Source organism: Ailuropoda melanoleuca, chromosome 16, assembly GCF_002007445.2.
Source record: "Ailuropoda melanoleuca isolate Jingjing chromosome 16, ASM200744v2, whole genome shotgun sequence".
NCBI classification, from domain to species: domain Eukaryota; kingdom Metazoa; phylum Chordata; class Mammalia; order Carnivora; family Ursidae; genus Ailuropoda; species Ailuropoda melanoleuca.
This window is the reverse complement of record NC_048233.1, coordinates 22,184,196-22,197,725: the sequence shown is the minus strand read 5'-3', so window position 1 is coordinate 22,197,725 and position 13,530 is coordinate 22,184,196. Positions and strand designations below refer to the sequence as shown.

Below are 13,530 nucleotides of genomic sequence, written 5' to 3'. Positions count from 1 at the left end.
ACCAAGCCAGAGCTTTTATTCACTCATGAAAGTGGCAAGAGCAGTATTTCTGAAGTTGAGCTAGGCAGCACAGTCCTAGAGACATATAGCAAGAAATGTGAATGTAGAGATTGTGGAATGACTCCCACTAAGCAGTTACCATGCTGACCGTTGCTGTTACACGTTTGAATGGAATCAAGGAAAGGAACTGTGAGAACACCTGAAGATCTCTCATAAATCATTCCGAGAACTAAGAATTTATCTTAATGTTGCCTTTCCTAAAGTATCTGCAGGATGTTTACGTGAAAATTAGAGAAAACGAACAACTTCTGAGGAGATTAATACATATGTATATATGCATGTAATGTAATTTATATGTGTATATGTTTTTAGATTAATTCTGGTAGCATTAAAGTGTCAAATTAATGCCTCTTTTCCCATAAACAATAACTTTATTATATTTATATATATATTATATGCATTTATGTAAATTTACATATAGAAATTTATTTTGAAAACCTTGGAAATAAACTCTGGACATCTCCTGCTTCCTATAGTTCTCTGTTGATACATTTACTAAAATGGAACAATGCACTGTTAATGGCCCATTTTTATTTTTTCTAGCATTCCTCTTGCTGATGACACAATTCCTGTGTGAATCTGTTTACAAGATTCTGAAAGCTGAACAGAGAATTTTGGCACTGCACTGGGTAGGAAAAAGGTATATTCATAAAATACATAATACACACCTTTGTAAAATCAATTACTACATTTGCTGCTTTACAAAAATGAAAGTTTATATGCCTTTTCTTATTTTTAATTTATAAGTTAAATATATAGCATATGCATATTAAACTATAGTACATAGTCTTCTATATTCAGATGACAACTGGATTTGTAATTGTAATTTGGAAACTCATTATGAAGGTAATGTCTCTAAACTGGCAGATGATAGCAACATTTCTTTTATTTTCATTTTCTTAATGAGATACACTTTTCTTGAAGTTTTAAAAGCTTTTTTTCTCTATTGAAAAATGTTTTTTAAAACATTTGTTCCCGCTTTTTTGTTGTTGTTGCAAAAGAACTATTTTGGGTCACGATAGGTAGGTCACACATTTTACGAAAACTTCCATAGGCTATTAAGTACCCCAGGGTATGTTTTCATAAACACATACAAAAATGCAGTGTTGCTTAAGCCAAACAGATATTTTCCAATTTGCTTAGCAGAAATATTTAGTGGGCATCTGTCTATGAGTGCATTTGTGAAAAGCTTGTTTGTCTTTTCAAAAAAGTTATACTCTGGGAACAGGAACTGAAAGTTTGACCACAGACCTAGGCTTGAAAATCCTCTTATATTCCGGTGGTTGACTAACTATCATGTGAGTGACAGCAGAAGAGGCTGGAGGTAAGGGATCCTTTGTTTAGAAGTTTGTCACTAGTAAGATGGGAACGAAATTCTTTCTGTTTATTCCTAAAAAGAATTATGGAAAAATGGTCTTTTTGAATAGTGAACTAAAACTTATTTATTCACAAATCCACTCTTAAAGTCTTATGACTATGTCCATCCTGCAGAACTTCGAGATGCACGTTTGTTTGTGAAAACCTTTAGAATCAATCGTAGTTACCTTCTTTAAAAATTGTTAAAATCTAAATTATATCCTTAAAGTATTTATAAATAGGACTTCATATATTCACAGACAAATGAAATGATAAAATATGGAAGAAAGCATTGTGAATAATGGATTTTTATGTTAACAGAAGTGGAATAAGTCACAAATGGATTATTGCAAATATGAAACTTCTATAGTTTTACAAGTGAAAACACCAATATCGATACAATTAAAAGGCAAATGTAAATCTGGGGCTACTTCTAATGAATATGGCTAACATCACATGTAAAGAGCTGTTATTATAAGAAGGCACTAATATCTTAATTAAAAAAGATAAAATGTAAGCACAAATAATTAATGAGGAATGCGATTCTAATACAAAATACTAATGGAAGAAATGCAGGGTTATGGTTACTATCTCACCAGTAAAAAGCACTTTGGAATAATGTAACAAGAATGTGGGGAGACGGTTGCTTTCAATACTGTTGGAAAAGGGTTGTATTTGTTCAGCTTTCCAGGAAGGGATTTGGCCATCTCTGGTATGAGCCTTAAATGTTTCCAAAGCATTCTATGCAACATTTCCACTCCACTAGTTTGGAAAACATTTGGTTACAAGTAATCCAAAATAGTTTTTAAAAAGATGGAAATTTACATTTTCTCTTTGTGAAGTCTGTGTAAGCAGTTTAGTGCTGGTTGGATGGTTCCAGTCATCAGGGACCCAGATCCTTCCTCTTGCTCTGTTACTCTGAACACGTGACTTTTACCTAGTGTTTCAGAGTATCCAGAATTGATATTTCAGTCATCATGTCCATGTGCCAACAAGAAGAAGGAAATATTACTAGGAGAAGATCATGCTCCCTCCCTTTAAGGAAATCTTCTAAAAGGTGTTCACACCACTTCCATTTACATTCCATTGGCTAGAATATAGTCATACAGCAATGCCATTCTTAAAAAGGCTGGAAAATGCAGTTTTTATTCTGGGAGATAAATCTGGGGAAGTTATTGCAGTGGAATAATAAGAGACTGAGGACTCAATTAACAGTATTTGGCAGTTTCACTTCCAGGAATCTGACTTAATGAAATAATTAAAGAAAGAGACAAAATTGATATAAATATATTTGTTCATTTTCATATGTTTATAATGGGAAGAATTTGAAATTGACTAAATTGTCCAGTAATGGAGCAGTAGTTGGATAAATTGAGTACGTTTGTATTATACAGTCGATAAAATATTTTTAAAGAATTTTTAAATTCACATGAAGTTATGCATAATGTAATATTAAATTAAACAACTCAGAATCCGCACTAAAGATACATTGTATCTCTAAATTTGTGTGTACATGTATACATGCACACACACATATACACTCACTTATAAATATATATTACAAATACATAAAAATCAACAGGAAAAATACCTGAAAATTAATATATCAAATATTAGCTTTAGATCATGGAATCATGATCAGTTTTAATTTTCTTCCTAGTTTACACAATTTTTTATTTATTTATTTACTTTTATTTATTTTTTAAAGATTTTGTTTATTTATTTGAGAGAGAGAGAGAGTGATCATGAGCTGGAGGAAGGGCTAGAGGGAGAAGTAGACTCCCTGCTGAGCAAGGAATTCCCCATGTGGGACTCGATCCCAGGACCCTGGGATCATGACCTGAGCCAAAGGCAGATTGAGCCACTCAGGCACCCTACACAAGTTTTAAAATAATAAATATGATTTCATACTAAAATTTGAAAATATAAGAAGTATGGGATTGCAAAAGGTTTACCTAAGTTGCTTAATGTTCCTGTTAAAAAGACGAAATATGTCTATTCAAGAAGAAATGAATCAGCTTAGCACCCATCCTTTTTGCAATAAGCTTTCCTTCTCAGTAGAGCCAAACAATCACTCAGAAATCTTGATCACATTGCAGCCAGTTGCCTCTTTTAGGTTAGGGCAGATTGAAATACTATGTTACAGTTCAGTGACATGGGACAAGCACATGAAGGTTGTTGGTAATCATGCCTATTTCAAAGGCAAAGAGCAAAATTTTAAAGATTTCTCCTTCTTGTGTGTGAGTGAAAGAGGTTGAGTATTGCAGTTCTAGATTAAGAATGTTTCTTTTTTTGTGTGGTAAAGAATTTTAAAATTTATAATGTTAAGAGACTATTAAAGGAATGAGAATTTAACTCAAAGCTAAGTGAAAAATCAAATTAGAGAGCAATTCATCAGAAATTCTCTGCAGAAATTAGAGTGAGAACATTTCCTCCCAAACCTAAGCTGACTTTACTCTTTGGAATTTATAAGAGAACTGTAATGTTGAGAGGCATAGACTTTGGAGATCCGTTGTTTGAGTTCAGTTCCTGATGGTACCACTTAATGGCTGTCTGCTGTTGGGTATGTTCCTTAACCACTGATTCCTCATGTGTAAAATGTAAATAATAGAAGACACTGTATCCTGCAGATATTTATCACATGGACACTGGTGTAACTACACTGATTAAACAAAATAGACTTTAAAGCCCAAACCATTACTAGAAATAGAGTCACTTTGTAAATAACTGAAGTTTCAATTCAATAGGAAAATAAAATATTTTAAAATCTGAACGCCTATAATACAATAATCTCAAAATATATTAAGGACATATTGCCAAACAGCAAGGAGAAAGAAGCAAACCCACAATAGTGTTTTAACCCACTTCTTTTAGTAATTGAAGGAATGAAGTAGACAGAAAAAATCAGTAAGGATACAGAGGTGAAAGACAAGATTAAAAACTTGATCTCAGACATATACAGAACCTTGCATACAACTGCAAAGCGCACATTATTTTGAAGAAGACATGGAAAAATTACAAAAATTGACTGTATGCTGAGTCATAAAATAGGTCTCAACCATTTTCAAAGAATTGGAATCATACCAGCTTCACTAAAAATCAAGTTGCAAATAAATTAAAAAAATATATAGCTAGAAATAAGTTTCAAAATTCCAAAGAAATCACAATAGTAATTTTAAACTATTTATAGTAAATTTAAAACTAAATTTAAAACTAAATTTAAAACTAAACAGTTGAACTTCTTACATGTAACAATTATAGAATACCTATAAGAAGTACTTCCTGGGAAAATTATATTTTAAATAAATGTACTAGGAAAAAGAGTGAAAATAAGAAGGCATTTCAAAAAGGCAAAAACAAAAACAAAATAAACTCAAAATAATAAAATCAAGAAGTCAGTTAAAAGCAAGAGCATAATAACAAAGTGGGAAATAGTCATATGGAGAGGACCAAGAAAGCCAAAAATTGATTGTTGCAAAAGATGAATAAATTTTCCAGTCCTCTGATGAGACCAAACAAGAGAGCAAGTGATAAAGGGCAAATAACAAACATCAAGAATGACAAAGGCTACATCATGACAGATGTGTAAATATTAGACAGTTATGAATATTATGAACTTTATGTTACCAACTTCACTTTGGTAAATATGAATAGGGTGAATGGTCAAATGCCTAGAAAAACACAATGTAGCAAAATTTACTCAAAAAGAAAGGGAGAACCTGAATATTTCTGTAACCATTAAAGCCATTTAATTCAGTAATCAAAAATCTGCCTATAAGGAAAATTCTTGACCCACGTAGCTTCACAGATAAGTTCAAGGAAGAAATAAGTCTAATTTTACATAAGTCTTTTTCATAAAGAAGATGTGATAATCCTGAACTTACTTTATAAAAGTTATATAACCTTGATACCAAACTTGACAAGTATGATATGAAAAAGTACACATTTACAGGCAAATTCCTCTCATGAATATAAATGGAAAGACCATCAACCAAATATTACCAAACCAAATTCAGCAATATATAAAAAGGATCATTAATCATGACCATGTTGGTTTATTACAGAAATTCTAGGTTTGCTAACATGTAAAAAAAAAAAAATCAATCTAGATATTACAGATTAAAGAAAAGTCTCATATGATCATTTCATTTAATACAAAAAAGCATTTAATAACATTCAACATCTATTTCTGATTTTTAAAAAGTTTTAGAAAACCAAAAATAGGAAAGCATTTCCTTAATGTGATGTAAAATACCTATAGCAAATATAAATTATAATAGTAAATGTTGGAAGCTTTCCTTTTGTGATCAAGAACAAGACAAGGACATTTTCTATCACTCCTGCTATTTAACATTTTTTTCTGGAGATGCTAGCCAATGTAGTAAGGCAAGATAAAGAAATAAGAGTTATTATTGGAAAAGAAATAACCAAATGTCATGTTGGCAGATTAAGTGTTTAGCAAGTTTGATGCATATAATATAAGATATCAACTGTATTTCTATATATCAGCATCACTTTTTACCTCACAGGTTTTTTTTTTTTAAGATTTTATTTATTTATTAGAGTGAGAGAGCACACAAGCTGGGGTAGGGGTAGAGGGAGAGGGAGAAGCAGGCTCTCTGCTGAGCAGGGAACCCCATGGTGGGCTTGATCCCAGGATCCTGGGATCATGACTTGAGCTTAATCAACTGAGCCACCCAGGCGCCCTTACCTCATGTTTAATAATTAGAAATATGGTACTTTTTTTTTTTTTTTTTACAATTTATAACTGACACATCATTATTACTCAGAGTTCATCCTTTACATTAGGGGCTACATTATTTTATTGTTTATAAGAAAGCACCATTAAAAGAGAGAAAAGACAGGACATGGCGTAGTAGAATAAATGTGCAAGACATCATTGACAAAGATGGTTTCCAGAATAGATTTTTGAAAACTATAAATCAGCATAACAATTCCTACAATCTAATAGGAAAATGGGCAAAAGAAGAACTCCAAGTGGCCAGTAGTATGTCCAAATATCCAAACATATTAAAAAGTGCTTAATATCAGTAGTATTCAAGGAAATACAAGTTAAGCTTATAATGAGATCCTGCTATATGTGCTTCAGAACGGGAAAAACGAAAATAGCTAGCAGGTCAAAGCATTGCCAAGAATGCAGAGTAATAGCCATTTGTACAGTGCTGGTTGGGTTATCAATTGGAGCAACCACTTTTGGGTGTAATACCTAATAAAGGTGAAATTTATATCCCCTCCTCAAGCATAGAAGTCCTAGATCTATATTCCAGAGAAATATGTACAGGTGTACCAGGAAACATGTATAAGAATGTTCACATGAGAAATATTTGTATTTGCCAAAAATTGGAAATAATTATCATCAAGATGGAAATTTTAGAGTAGTCAATGAAGTATTGAAAAGCAAAGAAATATTGAAAAGCAAAGAAATACTATCACAAGAGCCAGGAATCCTAACTTCTAAGAATAAGTAAAGCAGCTGAGCTGAGGGAGGAGGTATCTGGGTGAGGGGGAACTTTGGATCTAAGGGAGAGTGCCAGTAATGTCCTATATGGTGGTTATGTAGGCATGTGCTTTCTTACTACTTCTAAGCTGTAAATATTATTGATTGATTACATTTAATCATAGTAATTAAGTGTTAAAATAATACAGCAAATAGTTATGATAGGTTTTACTAATTTTTTAGTGGTGCATTACATTTTAGGAGGGAAAAATATGGGTGCAAATAGTAAACTGATACATCTTTGAAATTAGGTAAAATCATTTAAGATTCTTGGAAAGAATTGGAAATGAAGAATAATAGGATAGTAAAATAAACGTTTATTCTTTCTAGTACTTGTTCTAAGAAATGTAATGAAGGATTAAGATTGGATAGAAGCAAAATGTTTTCAAACTATAAAATTATGGTTATTTTATTTATATATATGTATATTAAAACACATGGTAATGTTAAAATATCCTTTTGCACATATCAACAATCACCCCAAAAAGGCTTCATTGAATATCAGATTTTATATTCCATTGACCAAAAATAATACAACAAAAATAAATAATTTACATAGGTATTGTGGATCCAAGATTTTTTAGAGGTAAATTGAGGGTAGTTGTTAGTTATACCATTGATCGCAGTTATTTTTGCTTTGCTTATCTCCTTCTGTATTAACATTATTTTAAAATGTCACTGCATTTATAGTTATTTGCTTTAACCATTTAGCTAGTTAATAATTTGTGATCCTAATGTTATTTGTACATGCCTTTTGGTCACCTTTCTCTTTTACTTGCAAATAAGCAAGCTCTTTGCTTTAACTATTTATCAAATCCAATCACTTTTTTTCCTCAGTCACCCTAATCTAGATAGTAAAACTCTTTATTGCTTGAAAAAGGAAAATAATCCCAATATATTGCAAATTGTCAAGTGAGTTCTTTATAATTAAAGATTACTCTGCAATATACAATTTTTAAGGCATTTATCCTGACAGGGTTCACTGGCCTTTGAGAATGAGCCACTTTGTTGACAAATCTATCATGTAAATTGTACAACATTAATGAGAACTCTGAGCAGCAGCGCACTCTTACATTTTAAAGTAGGTGGCAGTTGAAGGGGGAAAAAAAAACAACAACGACAAAAACCACCACCAAAACAAACTACTGAATGTGATTGAAGTTGATTTTGAAAAGGTCTGCCACCTGTGGATAAAAATGTGCATTACTCTGAACACATAGTAATTAAGAAGACTGAAAGGTCATAGGAAAATCCAGTGACCCTCTGAAATCAAAATATTGGTTATTATTTAAAAAAAAGAAAAAGAAAAAGAAGGTGGAACTGATTTTTACAGTTCTATAAATACAGGGCTTATGATACTGGTTACTTGCACAACTAACTGTCCATGCTCTGCAACCCCATCCACAGTTCTATAGTACCATGTGGTAGAACTGATTCAAGGCTGGTCTTTGATTTGAATCCCTCGTTTATTAATTAATAACTCATCATGTGGGCATATTTCTCCTGATCAGCATCACATTTCTGTATCTTATTCTTTTTCATAACACTTTTCACATCCCTGTAGATCATATTTCATTGTTGCACCTCGAGCTCTTGAATGTCTCCATTTTGATAAACTTTTAACTTAGTTTTCTCAAGATAATGAAATGTCGTGAGTAAAAACACCATGAAAAGCCTGCTAACAGCCTGTTTAAATCTAATGGCGCTGTTCTTCTATAATGTTTTCCTTAACTCAAAATTATTTGTTTAAATGCCTGATTATACTTGATCATCTGCATGTCCCACCTACAAATATCTAATATACATCTGAATAGCTTTGCATAAAGTTATTAAGCTTATTTTCTGGATGTTTCAAACGTATGTACATACGCACTGGAGGAATTTTATTAGCACAATTTGAATTGCAGAGTTCATTTCAAAATGTACATCAATTTAAGTAACATAATGCAGTCACATAGAGATACTCCATTGTACTGGTCTTGGAACAAGATATTGCTGTTTGAGTAGATAATGCTGATGTACTTTTGAAACAGCCCTAAAACACTAGCAGAAAATAATGATTTATGTATAATTCCTTTGGCTATAGCTTTCCACTTCTTGATTGATGAGGAATATTGAATGAGAATCACTCAAAAGTTATAGGAAAATTAGACTTTATTACTTTTTAAAGTCAGATGATAATGTATGTCCTAATAATAACAATCGAGCATTGTTCTCTTATTCAGCAATTGTTTGTAATTAAGAGAATTTTTCCTTCCAAATAAAATAACGTATAAACTGTTAACCAAAAAGTTTTAAAATGATGTATGTGAGCAAGCAATTGCTTATTTTTGTGTCTTTCTTTAGAACGCTAAGCAACAAAGCAGTTCTAACAATAATAATTTAATTTGAGAAAAAAACCTTGAACCCAAACTGTCTCCATAGAACTTTTTCATAATTAGGTTATACATCTTCTCAATGGAAGAAGTCTTGCCCACGGTCACATTCTGTAAATGAAAATACATTTTGCATAAATTAGTGAAGTTGAACTGCTGAGATTCATTATAAAATGTAATAAATATTTACTAATTTTTAAAGTAATTATGAACCATGATGTTATTTTCCTATATGATGTATGTATCTAGGCATCTTTTAGAGAATTAAACATTTTATAGTGAATAACTGGTGTTTTCAAAATATAATATGACATGACATGACATAATATAACATAATACAAATATGATGTTTTTGTAATTAGGGAATTTCCTCCCCTCTTAAAGCTTTTTGATATAAGTGTCATTTTAGGTATGGTTTAAGGACAATTCTCTTAACTATTTAGAAAAAAGTTAAATTCAATTCCTATGCCATTACCAATATAAATTCTAGAAGGATTATAGATTTACATTTTTAATAAAAGACACTATAAGAGTATTAAGAGATAGTGTTGGTGAATATTTATGTAAGTGGGGAGAGGGTTAGAAGTTATTTTTAAGCATTATACCAAAGACAGAAATCACAAAGGAAAAATATTGTTAGGTTTGATCACATAAACATAAAAGTTTTTTGCATCTTCAATGCTACGACTGACAAACGAGTGAGGAACTGAGAAATATGTTTGTAGTATACTAAGTTTAATGATACAAAGTACCATTTTCGTTAAAACTGACTATTGTCAATTTTATACATTCAATATATGTAAATAAAATATATTTTAAACTGCTAATAAATTAATAGAAAAGTAGAAAAAATAATTTGAGTATTCAGTTACTATTGGGGGTCAAACATACCGATTTTTATGATTCAAGAAATGCAAATCAATTGTGAGATCTTAGTTCATTTAGCAAATTAGAAAAGATAAAAAAAATGACATAATAACCAATGAAGATATTGCAGTGGGATTAGGCCTGTCCTTGACTGAGGCTGGCAGTACCAATTGTATCCCTGCACCAAAGATTCATTTCACAGTACACATTAAAATCTGTCAATGTTGGGGTCAGTCAGTTAAGCATCCAACTCTTGATCTCAGCTCAGGTCTTGATCTTAGTGTATGGGTTCAAGCCCTGTGTTGGAGCCTACTTAAAAAAGAAAAAGAAAAGGAAGAAAAAGAATCTGTTAATGTTGATGTTTGTGCTTCTAGGAAGTTAGCTAATGTTTCATATTACGGTGTTTATAGTAACATGAAATTGAAAACAACTGATATATTAAAAAATGGGCTCTGTGTTTAAAAAATTGTGGTGTTTGTATGTGATGGAATATTAATTTCATTTAAAAATGATGTAATGACATGGGAAATCAGAACCTGGGTAATGGCAAACACTTAAGAAATATTTATTGATTGGATATGTGGTTGCACACACACACACAGAGGTGTGTAGCATGCACAAACAAAAATTCTGGAAGAACATATGCAAAATGCTGAGAGGCTATACCTGGATTAAAAGACTATGACTGATATTTTTTTTAAATTTCACCTTTTTGATTGCTTGTGTTAGTTGCCTTTAATAAACATATTGCTTTTATTTTAAGGAAGAAATACATATTTTTTTAACTGTAAGCATCAGTGTCATAATTCATGTGTCAAGGAGCTTTCCCCTTATGTTTTCCTCTTGGAGTTTTACAGTTTCAGGTGTCATGGTCAAGTCTTTATGCATTTTCTGTTAATTTCTGTGAATGGTGTATGATAGGGGTCCACTTTCATTCTTCTGTTTGTGGTTATCCAGCTTTCCAGGCATCTTTTATTGAAGAGACTATCCTTTCCCCATTGAGCATTTTTGGCTTCCTTGTCAAATATTAGTTGCACCTATATACTGGGGTTTATTTGTGGGATCTCGATTCAGTTCCATTGGTCTGTGTGTCTATTTTTATGCTAGTACCATACTGTTTTGATTACTGTAGCTTCATAGTATAGTTTGGAATCAGGAACGTGTGACATCATCAGCTTTGCTCTCTGTTCGCAGTATTGCTTTGACTATTCAGGTTCTTCTGTGGTTCCATACAAATTTTTGGATTGTTTTTCTATTTCTGTGAGAAATGTCATTGTAATTTTGATAGAGATTGCTTTAGTACTTTATATGTAGTTTTTTGAATGAGAGCATTTTCTGTATACATAGATTGCTATATAAACATGTCTAAATTCTTTGTTCTGATTTTTGGATTAGGAAAACATCAAGAGGAACAAAATGTTTTTCAGAATTTGTAATACATTAAACTACAGTCTACATGGCTAGGATAAAATGCCATAACACTGCTGACAAGTTTATCCGGTGTTTACTCATAAAATCCCTACCATTGGGAGAATACTATCACCGAGAATAATACCCCAGAAATATGATTTTTAGAATCCTTTGAAAAATTCTAGATCTTAGATAATGGATAATAGGTATTATTCCTTATTAAGTTATTTACCTTTTGAAAAGTATAATTTAAATCTTCCAGTATGTTCTAGGGTTTCTATAGTCACTTTTTTTTTTACCTCATTCTTGTAAGCCTAATTCACATCCATGCATTTACAGATGTGCCTACAGTCGGATTTGTTAAAGTCCTCCTGCATGTCCCCCTTTATTCTCACTTTTATAACTGAAAACCTCAATAAAAAAGTGAATATTAAATCCATAATGAAGTAATTTATGAAAATAAAGTAAAATGTATTTTCATTGATTTTTCAAATGAGCTTGTCTTTTTTTGATTGAAAGAAACTTTTATAAAATGAATTTTATGTTCTTCCATTACCAGCACACCTGAGATGGATACTTAAATAAGTGAACTTTGGTGCATGACCACTTTTTCTATTTTTAAACTTTATCTGTACTGATGCAAAGCATAAACCAATATTTTAATTTTTGGAATAGGAATAATTTTTCAAAAGTAAATGTGTTTTTAAAAAAAATGTGTACATTATGACTAACAGTTTTAAAAAGGAATAACACTTATAGAGACTTAATAGAACTCAAGATGTTGATATGCCCTTAAATAGCTAATATTAAAGTGTTTATTAAATGTCATTGGAATACAGAAGAATAGCATAAACTGAATAGAAAAGGAAGGTCAAAGTTAATTTTAACCTTCTTATTTACCAACAAACCATTGTATTTTCTTTATTTATTTCCCCATCTTTCCCTTTTGTTTCAAAAGTATTGTTATTTGAAAGGAAGGAACACTCATGTCAGAATTATATTAAAAATCAGACCTCGAGACTATCTGTGAGGCAGAAATAATCCAACTATTATTTCTGGTATAAAAAGTTTTTTGAATAACATCACTTGCCCAGAAGCTGTTTTCCAACCTAATAACTCTTGGAATTATGATCTAAAATTTCAAGAGGATTAAGGCTGCATAACTATTAGAAAGTACAAGTGTACAGGAATGTGACCAGAAGTGAAATCTGATTTAAAATTTCTTTGAGGAAGCACTAGTTTCAAACAGTAGCAATGAGAAAGTAGAAATGCTACACATATAAATATTGCTTAGCAAGCTTATCTTAGTTAAACATATACTAAATACATGCACAGCCATCTCCAAGACGTTCATTAACTAGGGTTTTAGTCTATTTTCTTGATTTTAACCATCTGCTTTCAATTCTCCTTGAACAAAATTACTTAAAATGGACAGAAATAAAGTTCAACATATTCTATATTGGTTCATCTTCTTTTTAGTAATTTCGTTATGAGACAGTTTGGAGGCAGCATGGGATGCATGCCCAGTTTGTTGATGGTGAACCCATCTTGGGTGTGCCTACCATTTATCCATTCCAGTACTTTGTCAGAAGTTGTGTAACGAGTTGGATGGAAAAGCAGGAGGCAGGAGGCATCTCCATGTGACAGCTATACCATAATATGCCAAGCATGATGCTGGTTGCTGCAGAGGACACAACTCTAAGAAAAATGAGATCCTGGGCCTCAAAAGCACTAGAAAGTCCTGGGGTGTAGGTGGGTACGTGGGTAGCAAGAGTATGTCAGTTCCTCTGTTGAAAGGCAGGATGCAGAGGTTAATAGCTCACCTCTGAGTACTTTACATCCAGACGTGATCTTTGCTAGGCATGCTGGTTTTCTCAAGATGGGGGTCAGCTTAAAACTAGTTTAATCATAGGCCTTTGATTAGTCTTTGGCCATGTAGAGTAT

General features: G+C 31.9%; 1 protein-coding gene across 9 annotated transcripts in view; it reads left to right on the top strand.

The window, feature by feature from the left end:
- Window positions 1-13,530, top strand: part of SOX5 (SRY-box transcription factor 5) — a 960,947-nt gene that overhangs the window by 264,881 nt on the left and 682,536 nt on the right. For all 9 annotated transcript variants that reach the window (XM_034644599.1, XM_034644605.1, XM_034644606.1 and 6 more), the window contains one exon: window positions 604-700. The gene's annotated coding sequence lies outside the window, so the exon portion shown is untranslated. The remainder of the gene's footprint in view (window positions 1-603; window positions 701-13,530) is intronic.